This window comes from Chlorocebus sabaeus, chromosome 10, assembly GCF_047675955.1.
Source record: "Chlorocebus sabaeus isolate Y175 chromosome 10, mChlSab1.0.hap1, whole genome shotgun sequence".
Lineage (NCBI taxonomy): Eukaryota > Metazoa > Chordata > Mammalia > Primates > Cercopithecidae > Chlorocebus > Chlorocebus sabaeus.
Window position 1 is genome coordinate 2,705,123 of NC_132913.1, and position 18,747 is coordinate 2,723,869.

Genomic DNA, 18,747 nt, shown 5'->3' on the forward strand with positions numbered 1-18,747 from the left:
TACTAAACCACACGCAGAAAGATAGACATGGGAGCATTTAACCTTCCATGACTGTGACCTTTTTAAGAGAAAATTTAGACATATCTCTTCACATGATTGCAATAACTGTATATCTCAGAACCCATCATGCCTTTTTAACACGTTAAATCTACTTTTTATCCATTCATTACTTCTTCCCTCTTGGGTGACTCTGCAAGCTTCTTTTCTATGTAAAGTATGTTCTCCAAAAGGCAAAGCACAGCATTTTTAAACGAATTTGTTATCCAGAGACTTCACACATTGAGACCAACCTTGCCCTTGGTTACCTCTGACCAATGAGGTTTCAGGGGTCCCTTCACACTACAATCAATGCCAGGGCCTGGGAAAGAGGAGGTGCTGCATGAGTCCCAGGACAGGGCCTGCATGGCCAGCAGCACCCTGGAAGCTGCACTGCTGGAGCTCCCATCTCTCCCTGCTGCCCTCAGCATCATTGCACCTCCCCCTGGTGACCGCATATTTTACCTGTGTATGCAGACTCACGCTATACTAATCTTTGAAATGTGGGCCCTCTTGAGTTTCCCCTTCCTTCCCGTTTCTCCTTGTTTGTTTTCTCGGCTCCTGCCTGAGCTCCCAGAGCCCTTCCTCCACCCAGAGGTGGATGTCCTTAGTGCTGTGCTTACATCATTGTTTGAAATGCTTGTTCTCCGGTGCCACAAAGAAATAGCACTTGAACATAAATTTAATTTATTTAGTAAGGCCATTTTTACTTCCTGCAGAAAGGGTACACTCGCCAGCAGTTTTGTACGAGAGTACACCGAACAAAGGAGACAGGGGGTCCACCCTACTTCAGTGTCCGGTTTCCATTGGCTGGAACGGGACCTCACACTCTGTATTTGTCCTGATTGGCTAGCAACTTAGAACTTTTTTAAAGAGGCAAAGGTAGAGGAGAAGAAAGGAAGGAGAAAGTAACTTGTGGAATGCTGAGAAAGGTGAAAATGTGTTCAAATAAGGAAGAGGAACAGGCTATGACCTGGTGCTTGTTGGACCAGGATAAGCGTGCCAGGGCAAATATTTAAGCTAAATTGTGGGAGCAAAGAACATAAAGTACATCGATTTCTTTATCACAGTTAGCAGATATTTAAGAATGCTAACACAGTTCTTTGAATAAATTTTGCTTTTAAGAGAAGTTACTATTTATTCCTAATTAGATAAGGAGGAGAGTCTTTGAAGAGGAACCTCTACTTTTTACAATCATCCTTTGTCTATGTTCACAACACTTCCAATTAAAAGAAAACCCCAGCTGGGCGCGGTGGCTCCCGCCTGTCATCCCTGCACTTTGGGAGGCCGAGGCAGGTGGATCACAAGGTCAGGAGTTCGAGACCAGCCTGGCTAACAAGGTGAAACCCCGTCTCTACTAAAAATACAAAAATTAGCCGGGTGTAGTGGCAGGCGCCTGTAATCCCAGCTACTCAGGAGGCTGAGACAGGAGAATTGTTTGAACCTGGGAGGCGGAGTTTGCAGTTAGCTGAGATTGTGCCAGTGTACGCCAGCCTGGGTGACAGAGCAAGACTCCGTCAGAAAGAAAGAGAGAGAGAGAGAGAGAGAGAGAGAGAGAGGGAGGGAGGGAGGGAGGGAGGGAGGAGAGGGAGGGGAGGGAGGGAAGGGAAGGAAGGGAAGAGAAAACCTTGGACACTGTGAGCTTTCTCTTCCTCTGGCTTTCTCCTGTCTCAGTTAGCACTGTATTGGGAGAGACGCCAGTTGTTTTACTCAGAGCCTTTGTTTTCTTTTTCCATTATTAAACTTTTTATGTTTAAAAGAATTACAGATTCACAGGAAGTGTCAAAAATAGTACAAAGAGGTCCCCTGTACCCTTCACTCGGTTTCCTATAAAAGTAACATTTTTCATAGGATAGTGCAATATCAAAACCAGGAAACTGATGTTGCTATAAAGAGTGCGTACAGCTCTGTGCCCTTTTATCACACGTATGTGTTAAGGCATCAACCACCACACTCGAGACACAGAACCGCTCCGTCCCCACAAAGATCTCCCTTGTGAAACAGTCGCACCCACACCCGCCTCATTATCCCTAAACCCTGGGAGTGAGAATTTCATTTCAATCTGTATAACTTGGCCGGGCGCGGTGGCTCACACCTGTAATCCCAGCACTTTGGGAGGCCAAGGCGGGCGGATCTCCTGAGGTCAGGAGTTCGAGACCAGCCTGGCCAACATGGCGAACCCTCATCTCCACAAAAAACACAAAAACGAGCCAGGCGTGGTGGTGCATGCCTGTAATCCCAGCTACTCGGGAGGCTGAGGCAAGAGAACCCCTCAAACCCAGGAGGTGGAGATTGAAGTGAGCCGAGATCACACCACTGCACTCCAGCCTGGGCAACAGAAGCGTAACTCCATCTCAGAAAAAGAAAAACTCTATAACTTTATAATTTTGAGAATGTTTTAATACTTGGAGTCACACAGTATGTAACCTTTTGAGACTGGCTCAATTCACTGAGTCCAATGTCCTTCAGATCCATCAGAGTCATGCAGTGTCTCAGCAGTCAGTCCCTTAGCGTTGCCGAATCATACTGCGTGGCGTGGATGTACCACAGTTTGCTTAACTCTTCACCTGCTGAGGGACGTGTTGGTTGTTTCTAGTTTTTGGCCATCACAAGTAAATCTGGTTTGAACATTCTGTACACATTTTTGTGTGAGCATCATTTTTTAATTTATCTGGAATAAATGTCCAAAATTATTGCTGGGTAAATTCTATGTCGTTTTTTTTTTAAGAAACCGCCAACTATTTTCCAGAATGGCTGTGCCATTTTCCGTTCCAACCAGCAATTGTAAGAGACCCAGTTTCTTTGCTTCCCCATCACCATTTGGTATTGTCACTATGTTTTTAATTTAGCCATTCCAATAGCAAAATGTAAATAAGAAATTAAACAGATGAAAAATAAGATCTCATCATGATCTTAAATTGCATTTCCTAGTAGCTAATAATGCTGAACATCTTTTCATGTGCTTATTGGCCATCTATGCATCCTCTTTGGTAAAATGTTTTGTCGTATTTTTTGCCTATATTGTAGTTGAATTGTGCTTTTTTGATGTCGGGTTTGAAAATTCTTCAGGTATCCTAGAGATGAGTCCTTTGTCAGGTATGTGATGTGTAAACATCTTTTCTCAGACTGTAGCTTGTCTTTTCATCCTCCTTGACAAGACTTGCAACGGAGCAAACGTTTTTAAGTTTTATGCAGTCCAAGGATCAATCTTTTTTTTCACGAAAACACTTTAGGTATCATGTCTAACAACTCTTCACCAACTCCAAGGTCCCAAAGATTTTCTCCTCTGTTATCTTCTTCTGCACGTTTTAGAGTTTTACATTTTACTTTTAATTCTGTGGTCCATTTTGAGCTAATTTTGATTAACGGTCGTTTTTTCCCCTGTTGATGCCCAATTTCTCCAGCACCTACCCTTGCTTCACTGAATAGCGTAATAGAAACAACATGAGTGGATTTCAAAAGCATTATGCAAACTGAAAAGGAAGTAGACATGGCCGGGCACGGTGGCTTGCGCCTGTAATCCCAGCACTTTGGGAGGCCGAGGAAGGCCAATCACGAGGTCAGGAGATCGCGACCATCCTGGCGAACACAGTGAAACCCTGTCTCTACTAAAAATACAAAAAATTAGCCAGGCGTGGTGGCAGGCACCTGTAGACCCAGCTACTCAGGAGGCTGAGGCAGGAGAATCGCTTGAACCCAGGAAGCGGAGGTTGCAGTGAGCCGAGATCTTGCCACTGCACTCCAGCCTGGGCGACAGAGCGAGACTCCGTCTCAAACAACAACAAAAAGTAGACGTAAAGACTGTAACACTGTGTTTCCATGGTACGAAAGTCCACAAACAGCAGAATTATGGCAATAGAAAGCAGACCACTGGTTACCAGAGCCAGGAGTAGGAGAGGGGAATGACTGCAAAGGGGCATGAGGAAATTTTAAGGGGTGATTAAATGTTCAATATTTTTATTTTCATGATGGTTATACAACTATATACATAATATAAAACTCATCAAATTAAACACTTAAAATGGTGTATTTTTGTTGCACATAAATTATACCTAAATAAAGCTCACACCACCTCCCCACAAAAAATCAATTGGCTGTACTTGTGTGGAGAAATGTAGGGGTTCTCTGTTTCGTTTCATTGATGTGTTTATCCCTCCACCAAAGGCACATTCTCTTGATTACCACAGCATCCTAAGTCCTAAAATCAGATGGAATCCTCCCATTTTATTCTTCTTTTTGCCAGTAGTTACCTATTCTAAATCCTTTACTTTTCTATATAAATTTTGGAACAATCTTTTCTATATTTACAAAAAACTCCCTGGAATTTCAACATGTATAGCGTTAAACCTATATATCATTTTGCATGGAATTGACATCTTAGCAATGTTGAATTTTTAAATCCTTGAAAATTATGTATCTCTCTGTTTATTTATATCTTCTTGATTTCTTTCTTCAGTTTTATAGTTTTCAGCATACAAAACCCATGCATGTTTGGTTATACCCAAATATTTCATTTTTCTTGAGCAGTTGTAAAATAGTATTATGTTTTTATTTTAATTTCTACATATACATTTCGAGCATGTGGAAATATGTTCTTTGTGTGTGTGTGGGATACATTGTCTTACTCTGTCACCCAGGTTGGAGTGCAATGGTGTGGTCTCAGCCCATTGCAACCTCCGCCTCCCGGGTTCAAGCGATTCTCCCGCCTCAGCCTCCTTAGTAGCTGGGATTACAGGCGTGTGCCACCATACCCAGCTGATTTTTGTATTTTTAGTAGAGACAGGGTTTCAGTATGCTAGCCAGGCTGGTCTTGAACTTCTGACCTGTGATCCGCCTGCCTTGGCCTCCCAAAGTGCTGGGATTACAGGCGTGAACCACTGTGCCCAGCTAGAAATATATTCATTTTTGTATGTTGGATTCATATCCTGGAACCTTGCCACATGCACTTATTAGGTCTAGGGGACTTTCTACATAGACTGTCATGTCATCTACATATAGAAATAATTTAATTTCTTCCTTTCTGATCTGCATGCTTTTTATTTACCTTCTTGCCATATTGCACTGGCAAAAAAATTCAATATTTTGTTGAAGAAGAGGGATGAGAGTGAACATCCTTGCCTTGATCCCAATCTTAGGAGAAAAGCATCCATACTATTAACCATAATGTTAGCTGTAGGTTATTTGTAGATGGTCTTTATCAAATTTAAGAAATCTCTATTCCTAGTTTTGTGGGTTTTCGTTTTGGTTTGGTTTTTTTGAGGAGTCTCACTCTGTCACCGAGGCTGGAGTGCGGTGGCACCATCTCAGCTCACTGCAACATCTGTCTCCTGGGTTCAAGTGATTCTCCTGCCTCAGCCTCCCAAGGAGCTGGGATTACAGGCAGCCGCTAATTTTTGAATTTTTAGTAGAGACAGGTTTCACCATCTTGGCCAGGCTGGTCTCAAACTTCTGACCTCCGGTGATCTGCCCACCTTGGCCTCCCAAAGTGCTGGGATTACAGACACGAGCCGCCGCACCTGGCCTCTATTCCTAGTTTTATGAGAGTTTTTATGATTAATGGGATTTGAATCTTGTCAACTGTCTTTTGTGCATCAATTGATATGACCCTATGATTTTTCCGTAGTCTGCTAATATGATGGATTACATTCTAACTATTGAACTGGCTTTGCATCCCTGGAATAGAGCAGATTTAGTTACGATCTGTAATTCTTTGTATATATTGCCAAATTGTATTTGTTATCACATGATTAAAATGTTTGCATTTACCTGCAAGGGATATTTGGCCTTAGTCTTTGTCTAGTTTTAGGATCAGAATAAACCAGCCTCAAAAGTGCTTTGGGAAGTGTTTCCTCCTCTTTTAATTTCTGAAAAATATTATGTAGAATTCATATTAATGATTCTTGAAATGTTTGGTAGACTTCTTCAGTGAAATCATCTAGATCTGGAGGTTTTCTGAGGGGATTTTTTTTTTAATCGTATTTCTTTGGCCGGATGTGGTGGCTCGTACCTGTAATCCCAACACTTTGAGAGGCCAAGGCAGACAGATCATCTGAAGTTAGGACGTCAAGACCAGCCTGGAAAACATGGCGAAACCCCATCTTTACTAAAAATGCAAAAATTAGTTGGGCGTGGTGGTACACGCCTGTAGTCCCAGTTATTGGAGAGGCTGGAGCAGGAGAATAGCTTGAACTCGGGAGGTAGAGGTTGCAGTGAGCCAAGATCACTCCACTGCACTCCAGCCTGGGCAGCAGAGTGAGAGGCTCTCTCAAAAAAATAATAAATAATACATAAATTAATAAATAATACATAAAATAAAATAAAATGTACTTATTGAATAGTTGTAGAGCTAGGTAAATTATTCACTTTACATGGGATGAGCTGCCAGAATTTGTGCTTTGAGGATTTAGTCCATGTCTTCTAAGTTGACAAACTTATGTCTGTAGAGTTGTTTGTAGTATTTCCTTATGATTTTGATACATCCATGATTATTAGAGATATCCCATTTCATTCATGATATGGATAATTTGTGTATTCTCTATTTTTTCTTTGTTAATCTTGCTAGATGTTTGTCAATTATATGGAATTTCCAAAGAACTAGCTTTGTGTTCCTTTGATTTGCCTTATTTTTTTTTGCTTTCAATTTTATTTTTTTCTCATATCTTTATTATTCTCTTTTTTATGCTTGATTTGGGCTTAGTTTGCTCTTGTTTTTCTAGTTTCTTAACGTGGAAATGTAGAATATTAATATATTTTCTCTTTTCTAATGTAAGTATTTAATGCTATATGTTTCCCTTAACACTGTTTTAGCTTTGTCCCATGAATTTGTATATGTTGTATTTTTTTTCATTTAATTCAGTTTTTGTTGTTTTTATTTTCCTTTGATCCACGGTTTGCTTAGAAGTCTGATGTTTATTTAGTTTCCAAATGTTTAGAGATTTTTTCCATTATCTTTTTATTATCTATTTCTAGGTTGACTCCCATGTGGTCTGATAATATACTCTGTAAGATTGCAATATTTTGAAATGTATTAAGGTTTGCTATATGTCCAGGATATGGTCTGTCTTGTACATGTTCCATGAAAACTTGAAGAGAATGTGTATTCTGCTACTATTGAATGAAATGTTCTATAAATATCAGTTAGATCCTGTTCGTTGCTAAAATCTTCTTACTGATTTTCTGTCTAAATATTCTATAAATTGTTGAGACATAGATGTTGAAGTTTTCGATTATAATTGAGAATTTGCCTATTTCTCTCTCAGTTCTAGCATTATTTCTTCACATATTTTAGCTTTGTTGTGTAATGCACACACATTTGGAATTGCTATGTCTTCTTGATGGATTGACCCTTTATCATTATGCAGTGTTCTTTTCTGTCTCTGGTGACTCTTTGCTCTTAGGTTGACTTTGATGTTAATATAGGTATTCATGCTTTCTTTTAATTAATGTTTGCATGTTATATCTTTTTCTGTTCCTTTATTTTCAACCTACCTGTAATATTATACTTAAAGTGAGTTTCTTGTAGACAGCAATATATTGGATGATTTTAAAATCTGCCTGCCAATTTCTGTCTCTTAACCAATATATTTAAACCACTTATATTTAATGTGGTTGTTTTATGTCAGGGCTTAACTATGACATTTTTAATTTTTGTTTTCTGTTTCTTTCTTTTTTACTTCATTTTTCTGTTTCCTTTATCCTGCTTTCCTGTGGGAGTCCTTGTATTTTTTATTTTTTTTAGAATTCCATCTAGTGTTTTGAATATGTATATTTGAATAGATGTTTTAGTGGTTGCTTGAGGTATTAATTATACATACATAACTGTCACCATCTACTAGTGTTGATATGTTACCAGTCTGAGGAAGGTGTAAAAACTTTACCTGTATTTAAATCCCTTTAACTTCCCCCATTCGCAATATAATTGTCTTAAATATTTTCTCTACACACTTTGAGAGTTCCATCAGATAGTGTTATAATTTTATTTCAACCATCAGACATCATTTAGAAACCGAAAACTGAAAAGTCTACTGTATTTACCTATATTTTTACTCTTTCTGTTGTCCTTCCTTCTTTCCTGATGTTCTAGATTCCTTCTTGTATCATTTTATTTCTGTTTCAATAGCTCCCCTTAGTCATCCGGTTAGGGTAGATTTGCTGGTGACAAATTTTCTTAGTTTTCCTTCATCTGACAACGTCTTGATCTTCCCTCACTTCTGAAGTCATTTTCACTGGATACAGAATTTTTTGTTGAAAGTCCTTAAAAGATGGTGTGCTGATTCCTTCTAGCCTCTATGGTTTCTGATGAGAAACCCACTGTCATTCTAATTGTTTTCCTCCTATAAATAAGGTGTCATTTTTTCCTTGCTGCTTTAAAGATTCTTTTCTCTGTCTCTAGTTTTCAGGAGTTTGATTAGAATGTGTCTTGGAATCCATTTTGGGGGATCATCCTCTTTGAGAGATTGGCTTAGCATCTTGAATCTCTAGGCTTATGTCTTCTGCCAAATTTGGGAACTTTTCGGCCATTATTTCTTGGAGTGCTTTTTCGGGCCTGCTGTCTTTCTTCTTTCCTTTGGAATTCTGAATGACACAAATGTGATATCACTTGTTAAAACCCAACATGTCCCTGATTGTCTATTCATTTTCCTTTTCAGTCTATTTTTCTGCGTTTCAGGCTGGGTAATTTCTATTGTTCTATCTTTAAGTTAACTGATTCTTTCCTCCATATATTACATTTCTGCTGTTCAACCCATCTACTCAGCTTTTCAAAAATTTTCAGATATTATACCCTTTAGTTCTAAAGTTTCCATTTGGGTCTTTAAGTCTACCATTTTTTTCTGAGACTTTCTATTTCTTTCATCTGTTTCAATCACATTTGTAATCACTTGTCAAAGCATTTTACAATGGCTGTTTTAAAAAATGTTGTCTAATAATTCCAACATCTTTGCAATTTCAGCATTGGCATCTGTTGACTGTCTTTTCTCACTCAAATTGAGATTTTTCTGATTCTTAGTGTGAAGAGGGTTTTCGTATTGTATCCTGGACATTTGGGGTTTTTTTGTTTTGTTTTGTTTTGTTTTGAGATGGAGTCTTGCTCTGTTGCCAGGCTGGAGTGCAGTGGCGCCATGTCAGCTCATGGCAACTTCTGCCTCTCGAGTTCAAGAGATTCCCCTGCCTCAGCCTCCCAAGTAGCTGGGATTACAGGCACGTGCCACCAAACCCAGTTAATTTTTTGTATTTTAGTAGAGACGAGGTTTCACCACGTTGGCCAAGGTGGTCTCGATCTCTTGACATCGTGATCCATCTACCTTGGCCTCCCAAACTGCTGGGATTATAGGCATGAGCCACTGCTCCCGGCCTGGTATTTTCTGTGAGACTCTACATTCTGTTTTAACAGGCCCTCCCTGACACTGTGCCTTTGGTGAAATGGGAATGCTACCTCACTACCACCCAGTGGAGGTTGAAGTACAGATCCCCACTGCCTCCACTGACACCCCAGGGATGGGGACAGAAGAGGCATCTTGTAACTGTCGCTGAGCTCATGGTCTTTGCTGGGAGGTAGGAGGTACAATATTTTTTCTGTAGTATTTTACTAGAGTAAAAGTTTATTGTCCAAAAGTTGTTTTTTTTTTTTTCACGCTAGTATGTTCCTTTCTGGTCTTTTAGTTGGAAAGAGGTTTTTCTTAGAGCTGTTTTTTCATTGTGTGCATTGGCATTCCTGGGTTACTAGCTTCTCCGGCACCCAGTCCAAAACATATGAAAACAAAAGAAAACCCAGAGAACTCCCTACCACGTTATTCTTCAAGATCCCTTGCCAGTTTTCCTTCTTCGCTCAAGCTCTCAGAGTCTGCTTATGTTTACTTTATATATAATGTTGCGTATTTTTAGCTGTTCTTAGCAAGGGAAATAAGGAGAAAAATGCCTCATTGTTCCAGAACCAGCAATGTCACGGCCTTTATTTTGAAAGGTGTCGTCTGTGGATGACACACCCTAAGCCCAGCTGAGCTGCTCCTCTGCCTGACCTGCCTGCTTCGGCTGCCACTTATCCGGCCTGGCCCCCCGGCTGCCTCTCTGCAGCCCTTCCCATGGACTGCGAGTCCCTTCAGAACAAGATCAATGTCGTTTTCATCTTCATTTCTACAGGGCCCAGGGATGAATTAACAGAACTGGGTCACAGCATTTTCGTTCACCATCTTTCTTTATAAAAACTCTATCCTCCATCTCTTTACGGATTAGAGGGCGTCCCAGGCAGGAAATGGTCCTTGGCTCTGACCTTTGTTCAGTGGCTGATTGTGAAGAAGCTCAATACTCAGAGAACTCATTTTTGATGGGAATTCCTTAGCCCACCCTGACAGGTTCTTCTTCTCTATCTTTGGTTTTTGTTTTTGTTTTTGTTTTTGTTTTTGACAGAGTCTCGCTCTGTTACCCAAGTTGGGTTCACACCATTCTCCTGCCTCAGCCTCCCGAGTAGCTGGGACTACAGGCGCCGCCACCACGCCAGGCTAATTTTTTGTATTTTTAGTAGAGATGGGGTTTCACCGTGATCTCCTGACCTCGTGATCTGCCCACCTCAGCCTCCCAAAGTGCTGGGATTACAGGCGTGAGCCACCGCACCCAGCCATATCTTTGCTTTTTAACCAGCATCCCCAGGTGACTCGAGAGGCCCAGATCTCAGAGGTCACCCGAGTGTGAAGGACAAGATTGCATGCCACAGGTGAGATGGGATTCACTGTGTGCTAGTGAGCATCCCAGAGCCCCATGCAGTGCCACAGCACGGCGCAGGTGCCCAGGAAACAGCTGCTGAATGAATTAACAAGCCACATCTTGCCTCCACTGAGTCCAAAAACCTCACACTGCCACAGCATGTTCTGTCCACCAAACACAGAGGGAAGAGAGGGTGAGTGATTTGGCCAAAATTATGTGGTTTGGAACCTGATAATCCCATCAAAGCTGCTTCCCAATCCCGTGTATCAACAGAACTCCCCTAACCCCTTCAGACATGATTATTGTAAGGAAGAGATACATACACTCTGAGTGGACAGAAGTAACTGAGAAAATAAGAAACCACTTTGTTAACTTAAAGAGGCTATATAAATCTAAGGCACATTTACAATATTGTAAATGCTGCCATTATTATTTTCATTGTAACTGTGAGAACTGCTAGAAGTAACATACTCATGCCTCTGTGAAGTTTGTTCCAACAACACTGTGAAATCCCCCCAACCTTCTCATCCGGTCTCACCTATTACATCCATCAACATTTTCCCTTGTTTTCTTCCCTGCATCTCGCTCTCTGAATTCATCATTAAACCCTACAGTTGTCTTCCTAAAATTTCGCAGGATGCTTAATATCTACTCCAAGTCCTGACCATTCCAAATGGAGATTCTCTAAAATGTACAACTTTATTACTGCAAAACTTTCCATAGCATACAAGTTTTATTACACAGCTTGAAAGGCCACTCATATAAATTCATGATCTAAACTGGTACGTTTAGATTTAAAAATTAGGATTAAGAAAAAAATACGGCCGGGCGTGGTAGCTCACACCTGTCATCCCAGCACTTTGGGAGGCTGAGGTGGGCAGATCATGAGGCCAGGAGTTCAAGATCAGCCTGGCCAGTACGGTGAAACCCCATCTCTACTAAAAATACAAAAATTTGCCTGGCATGGTGGTGGGCACCTGTAACCTCAGCTGCTCGGGGAGGCTGACGCAGGAGAACTGCTTGAGCCCAAGAGGTGGAGGTTGCAATGAGCCGAGATTGTGCCATTGCACTCCAGCCTGGGTGACAGAGCAAGACTCTGTCTCAAAAAAAAAAAACAAAAGGAAAAAATACATACACACACACTCTTAATATCTGTGTGTATTCCTCGAGATACACAAGCAATTTTGAATGCTTAACTTAAAGAAACTGGGGGCGGATGGATGGATGAATTCATTCATTAATGAACTAACTAAAAGGTTTTATTCAATAACATTCCTAACGACATAAGGCAGGTCTCTCCCTGAGCTTGCCCGCTGTATTCAGTCCAAGCAATCACACCCACATCGTGCCCCATGGCCTCAGTCATTTGCAGAGTGACTCCTAGCCTCCTTCATCTGCTCCTCCAGCACAGACCACTCTGGTCCCCAGTCTCGAACCTCCGTTCGCCTCCCTGGCTGCTCCATCTGGGCATCCTACACCACATGAGCCCTGATCTCTGTGCACGCTGCCAGGAACCCCTCAGCAAGCCTCCTCACACACCCGGAGTCACCTGTCTTCTCTGCCTCCTGAAAGCACATCTCCAAATCAGCATCTCTCCACTGCCCACCAGTCTCACCCCGGCTGTCCCTCCTGGGATCCCTTTACTGCCCCCGGAATCCATTCCCCGCACTGCAGCAGGGTGACCCAGCAAGACTAACACCCGTCCTTGCTCATGCCCTGCTTGGAACAGGTCAGCAGTTCCACGGGCCCTCAGAGAAAGTCCAGCCTTGGCACGGCAATGCGGAACCCACCGCAGGCAACACTGAGAGTCCCGGCAACAGAGCCATCTGCCCAGGTTCGGATGCCGCATGGCCCTGGGCAAGTTCCATGGCATCACTGTAAACTGTGGCTACCAACAGAACCCGTCTCGTGGGGATCTTACGAGGACTAAATGAAATAACAGAGGTATAGATAAGTACAGGAAGCCCAGGATCTGGTACATAGTAAGTGCACACTTTGGCTATTAATAGGGGGCAGCCTCTGGCCCTGCCTCTGATGCACAGTCTACCCACAGCTTCCCAGATGAGATGTGGAGGCAAGGTTTTGAAGAGCGAAGAGGAGTTTTCTGGATGGACCAAGGGTAGGAAGACACTCCAGGACATAGGGAAGATCCAGAACAAAGCACAGAGGCATGAAGCAGCGCCGGGTGGACATTCACTGACCTCCACCAGGAGAAAGCTCACTAAGACACACACTCGCCTCAGACAGAGATCTGGGGGGACTCTGTGGGCTCAGAAAAGAGTTTCCATGAAGACAATGGTGAGGAGGGTGATGGCAGCAGAAGATGAAAGGGAGGGAAAAGTTAAAGAAGATGCAAGTGCAGGAGAAACCATGGAAAAAGAAGCAGAGTTCAAAAGGAGTAACAATCGCCCATGCGGGGCATGCTCCAGCCTCAGGACTTTCACACACGCTGTTCCCTCGGCATGTGCCAGAGTGCTCCCCGACTCTCCAGCCGTGTGAATCCCTCCTCTGCTTCCCCAGGCCTCTACTCAGTGCCTCAACCAATTCAAAACAGCACCATCCTCCTTGCTGCATAACCTTCTCTGCCTCACTTTTTTTTTTTTTTTTAATTGAGACAGAGTTTCACTCTTGTTGCCCAGGCTGGAGTGCAATGGCACGATCTCGGCTCACTGCAACCTCCGCCTCCCTGGTTTAAGCGATTCTCCTGCCTCAGCCTCCCGAGTATCTGCGTCACTTTTTATGACCTCCATCCTCACCTGACATATTTCACATTTATCTGTGTGTGCCAGTCTGACTCCATCAGCATCTTGCTCCACCAGTAGAATCTCCATGGGGTCAGGAACCGCATCTGTTCTATTCCCAGCGCCATCCCTAGGGTCTTCGTCGGCATCTGCCACACAGAAGGTTCTTCGTAATTTGCACAATAAATAGATGGAAGAGGATGGAGGAAGAGAAAAAGAGGAGTAAGAAGTGCAGGACGAGAAGGGGGAAGACAAGGAGGAGGAGGAGAAAGAGGAGGAGGAGGAAGAACGACCATTGCCATTGTCATCCAGCAGCCATCTAAACCAGACACGGATGCTGCAAAGAGTCGCACTCTGGGTAACAACAGGACAGGCCTTTAGGAGATGGCTGTCAAGGCTGGCTGAAGGCTGGACCCTCCTGGCGTGCCTGTAAAAACTACCAAGGAGATAATACACATTTGAGATGATAGATTTGCTAATTATCCTGATTTGCATAATATATACATGATTCAAGACATCACACGTATCCCATAAATCTGTACAATTATTAATACTATGTGTCAATAAAAATAAAAATAATACTAGGCACAGGGGCTCACGCCTGTAATCCCAGCACTTTGGGAGGCCAAGGCGGGTGGATAACAAGGTCAACAGATTGAGAACCATCCTGGCCGACATGATGAAACTCCACCTCTACTAAAAACACAAAAATTAGCCAGGTATGGTGGCACGTGCCTGTGGTCTCAGCTACTCAGGAGGCTGAGGCAGGAGAATCGCTTGAACCCAGGAGGTGGAGGTTGCAGTGAGCCCAGATCACACCACTGCAATCCGGCCTGGCGACAGAGTGAGACTCCATTTCAAAAATTAATTAATTAATTAATTAATTAAAAATATCAATGTCAGGCTCCACCCGACCAGCTGCACCTGAAGCTCTGTGGTAGGGCCTGCACATCTGCCAGTGTCTCTGCCAGGCTCCCAGGGATCCTGATTGTCAGCAAGAGATCCAGACCTTGACCCAGGAAGGGCAGAGACAGGCTAGGGGAGAAAGGGCAGGGCTCAGGCTCACAGGGGCCAGTTGGTCTCCCTCCTCCCCAGCGCCGCCTCTGGACACACTCCCCCTCTCTGACAAGCTTGCAGCCTCCACTGCCCCGACTGTCCATTAGAGAGGTAAGTGACTTGTTAGGGACCAACCCCCCCACACGTCAGCATCCCCAGGACCACCCTTTGTAAAGGTCCTACAGGAGAAAGGAAGAGGGTCCTCCCAGATGGCCTGCCCAAGGCACCTCTTCTGGCATCCCAAGTAGAGGCAGCCTTCGCCCAGCCGGCCGGTGCCCTCCCAGTGGTTCTGCCTGGAGAGAAGGAGGAATGAGGGCTGTTCACTGTTTCTTGTCAGTTCTGTTAAAGTAAAGACATCCTCCTGAGGGAAAAAGCAGTAAGAAAGGAAGGACCTGAGAGGCCCAGGACATGGCTGGAGAAAAAGAGAACGGTGTGGACCAGAGCAGGCCAAGAGGGCTTCCTGACAGAGGTGGCACTTTAGCTGTGATGAGGAAGCATGGCAGAGCAGTTGGGGATGGGTTGGGGGGCAGAACGGGCAGTCCAGGGCACCGCCTTACCTGTACTACATTCTTCAGTTGAAGGCTGGCTGTGTTCCCTGCAAGCTCTCCTGTTACTTCCCTCCTATGGGTGAATGAGAACAGAGGAGAGGACCTTGGGGAACAGCAGCCCAGCCTCCTCACTGCCCGCCTGTGTGCACTCCTTGGTCTGGGGAGGGGCAGGTGTTTCTCCCTCCTCCCACTGCTACCCCAGATGCCACGCCCTGGGCCGGCCCCAGTCAACAAGAGCTGGGACCTTGCAACCTTGCAGGAAGCTTCCCCCAGCCCTGCCCTTCTAAAGAGCAAGTGGCTTCAGCCTAGAGCAGCAACAGCCGTCTCGTGACCATGAGACAGCATGCCTGAGATCAGAGGTCACGTGCAGAAGGCAAAAGGAGGGGACAAGATGGAAGGAGAGAGGAGGGGAGAGGAGGAAAGGGGAAGGGAGGGAATGGGAAGGGAGAGGAGGGGAGAGGAGGAGAGGGGAAGGGAAGGGAGGGGAGAGGAGGGGGTGGTCCTCCCCTCACCAGGTGCTCCTTGTTGGAGATAAATGGCCCACCTGCCCCTAGCAGTGATCCACTTTTTGCCCGTTGGTTTGATGTTTAAAGTAAAATTAAATTTAAAAGTTGTTTTTTTAAATAAAAAAGCTTTAACTTGAACCCCTCAAGTACATGACTGGCCCCAAAACTCCTGGGCAGCAAAGCGAGGGAGGATAGGAGATGTCATGGGTTTTCCTGCTAGTTGGAATCCTCATGACAGGTGACGAAACCTGCTTTTTCAACAGGCCCAGCTCAGAGACTCTCATTCTGAGGACTGGCGCTGAAGCCCCTCTCTCAAAGGCCACCTGGAACTTTAACTGTGGGGCCCACACCTATTCCTAGCTCACATCTTCTGGGGCAGGCACGTCTTTTCTTAAACAAACACATTTCTTTTTAAAGATATCAGCGTGCCTGACCAAAACTACTCACACAGCCTCTCGGGATGGTGCCATATCAGGTCAGGCAGTAAGAAGCAGGCAGAAGTCCTGGGGGCAGGCAGACTTCCTCAATGAAACAACTACAGTGCAACAAGAGCAAAACCTTCCGAGGAGAACCCTTTACCCCTTCTGCCTGCCTACTCTTCCTTCCTGGAACTAAGAGGCACAAGCTGGAGCAGCAGCAGCCATCTGGTGACCATGAGACAGCATGCCTGAGATCAGAGGCCCAGAGGGCAAACAGCAAAGCGAGGGGATCACCTGCCCCCTCTCGAATAGTTGAGCATCCCATCCAGCCGAGGATTGCCGCCATCAGATTTCTTAATGTCTGAGACGGGTAAGACCGTCGCCAGGCCAACCACTCTTGGGGTCTTTCCTGAAACATGGAGCCTGACACGGGCGTTGCTAGCATGCTTCTCTGGCCTCGCTGCCTCGCTGGAGAGCCTCAGGGCCCCTTCCCTCCATGACGCTCTTTCCTCCCAGCATCCTGACTGCCTCCTCGTTCTCCCCCAGTCTCTCCTCTCCCTGATTTGCTCTTAACATGACTGATTTTTTCAAACGTGTCATGAGCATTCATCTTTTAGAACCTTCCAATATGCTGCCTGGACTTCCCTTCCCCTTTTTTGCCTCGGGTATTTTTGGAGAAGTCTGCCAGAGGCTGCCTGTTAGGTCAGACCCCGTCTGCATGCCACCTCGAATGCACCTGTCTCTCTCCTCTGTGGCCTCACTGTGCTCGGAACTGCTGCTTAACGGAGCTTCCTGAGGGCTTGGAGGCTCCTTAGCCTGGGAACAACGTCTTTGTGTTCCCTGATACATCCCAGCATCAAGTACAATTTCCAGCACATAGTAGGTGCCCAAGAAATCACCGTTGAGTAAATCAACAACTATATCATTACATGCACTCTGAAGAAAGACACATCACACAATGGGAGCTCGTTACACAAGCAGATCCACACCTGGTGAGTCTGAAAGGGATCCAGTCTGAGTGACAGGTGAACACTGACAAGGTACAAGAAAGGTTGCCAGGCCAGGAGGATGGAGCAGCACATCCCAAGACCCTGTGAAGAGGGAAGAGCAGTGCATGAGTAGAGGGTGGTTTTGATGAGGTGAGCAGGGCCAGGCCACACAGGCCTTGGGGACCTGGCTAGCTGGCTCTTTGTTCTGGAGACTGTGGAGAGAAACCTACAGTTTCCATTTCCAAAGCCCTTTTGTCTTCAGTGTAGGAAATGCTGGAGGAGGGAATACGCATGGTGAACCCCCCAGTGTCCATCACAGGAGACCAAGACAGAGTGGGTGGACACTCACCTCTGCAGTCTGCTCTGTCCTCAGAGTTTTATAGGTGGTAGGTCATTCAATTCCCAAAAATCTTGCAATAAGGAAACTGAGGCACAGGTGGCCAGGGACCTGTCCAGGTCATAGGGCTGGTACATGCTGGAGCCTGGAATGAACCACACCTCAGTGTGACCAGGGCCGGCTGGCAGCGTGGGAGGGAGAAGCGGCAGACTGCACGCAGAAGCTCTCAGAGGGAAATGGTTTAGACGGACCGAGGGAGGGAGTGGGGCATTGCAAAGGAAATCCAAAGCAAGTAACGAACAATGCTAAGACTTGCTAAAACTGGGTGACACATCCACCCGCATTTTCTATGCTGGAAACAACGTGAGTTTTCACGCATGCACACCACTGCACCACATTGGTGCTGCCTGTGGGATTCAGTGACCTGGAGATCATCAGGGTCTTGGTGACAGCTGTTTCCATGTCTTGAGGGGACACCAGAGGAGAGCAGGCTGAGGAATGCCCGAGATTTGAGAACATGGAGACAAGATGTCTAGACTGTGGTTTGGAGAAATTTGACTATAAAATAGGAGAGAGAGGGTCAGTAGCCAGTGATGTGTCCATAGTAGAGGACAGGTTTTCTTCTCATTGCAGGAATCAGACATTACAGAGATCATCAAAGTCTCCTGCCTGCCTCTCCTCCATCCTACTCCCCTTCCTCTCTCCCCAAAGGTAACTGCTCTCAGGAACTCACTGTCACTGTTGCGCATGTTTTATATTTTTACTACATATTGATTTGTCCAGAAACATTTTAAGGTCTCATTTTATTGGTTTTTAACCTTTCTGTAAATGATGTGATACCGTTCATATTGTTCCAGGACGTGCTCCTTTTCTTCACATTACAGTTTACAAGCCTTGTCAAGGCAGATAAATGGGAATCTCCAGAGCACTCCATGGCACTGGTATCCTCTCCATCCGGTCCTGATCTACTGCTGATGGGCAGCGTTCTGCTCGTGCAGTCGTGGTGCAGACCACACTCCTGGGTCGGCCACCCCGTGCCTGTGCGCCGGCTTTCTCCGAGGCAGAGGCTGCAGGTGAGCTGACTGGGCCATGAGCACCTTCGCCTTTATGGAGACTCACCAGACATCATACCAGCATACACTCTTGCAGCACTGCAGGCAACTTCCTCTGCCCTTGCCCCTTCCGCACTGGGTGTTGCTAGATTTCCAGTGGGGAGATGTGGGACTGGACAATCACCCACAGAAAGGTTTCTGTTGAGAGAGAAATTAAATACAGAGGATCTAGAAGTGCATGCTGGGGTAGGGGATGGGAAGATGGCAGCCAGAGAAGGACTCCCCAGCAGACATATGCCCCCTATATACAGAACTCTCTACCGGACAATGCAAGGAGCCAGTTGGGACCTTCCTCTTTGCACTTG

The 18,747-nt window shown here is 45.0% G+C and overlaps 1 long non-coding RNA gene across 1 annotated transcript; it reads right to left on the reverse strand.

Moving 5' to 3' along the window:
- Positions 1-7,998: 7,998 nt before the first annotated feature.
- Positions 7,999-13,864, reverse strand: LOC140712658 (uncharacterized). Its single transcript, XR_012094372.1, has 2 exons — positions 13,491-13,864; positions 7,999-8,610 (listed from the first exon to the last, which is right to left on the reverse strand). It is a non-coding gene; the product is annotated as an uncharacterized lncRNA (long non-coding RNA).
- Positions 13,865-18,747: the final 4,883 nt, after the last annotated feature.